The sequence below is a fragment of the Wasmannia auropunctata genome, unplaced genomic scaffold (genome assembly GCF_000956235.1).
Source record: "Wasmannia auropunctata unplaced genomic scaffold, wasmannia.A_1.0 LD336074.1, whole genome shotgun sequence".
Classification (NCBI taxonomy): Eukaryota; Metazoa; Arthropoda; class Insecta; order Hymenoptera; family Formicidae; genus Wasmannia; species Wasmannia auropunctata.
This window is the reverse complement of record NW_012026816.1, coordinates 4,961,924-4,962,523: the sequence shown is the minus strand read 5'-3', so window position 1 is coordinate 4,962,523 and position 600 is coordinate 4,961,924.

The following is a 600-nucleotide window of genomic DNA, read 5'->3' as shown; positions in this document are numbered from 1 at the left end:
TATTGTAAAATTGGTGCTGAATGATACTTGTATGTATATGAAACCGTCGACTATAATTTTTATATTCGAACTTGAACATTGCGTTGAGCAGGCATACTTTAATTTAAATCAAAATACGGACGCCGCTAGTAATAAGTTTAAACATTTTGTCGATTATTTACGACGCAATTGTATCGTGAATAAAGACGATGCAATAAAGATTTTGCGTAACGTATATGATAAAACGTCGCTTATTGAATGTGAACTCATAGCTTACGCGACAGATCATATTGTGCACGATGCGTTCCATAATTAATTATGTATATCATGTGTTAAATGTATTAATCATGTGCTAAATATATACATTGTCAGTTAAATATACATTATGTGTTAAATTTTTTTTCGTTCCATATCTCTTCGTCGAATTACATCGCGCGCGAAAATCATGGGTGGGATGGAGATACTGCATGAGTGAGAGAGAAAGAAAATTGTAGCTGGGTACAGATAGGCGGATTTGTGCCATATAAATAAAATCATTTTATACATATATATACATATTTTTAATCTTTAAATAAAAACTTTTTAATTTTAATTATCTATTTTCTTCTCCTCCTATTCCTC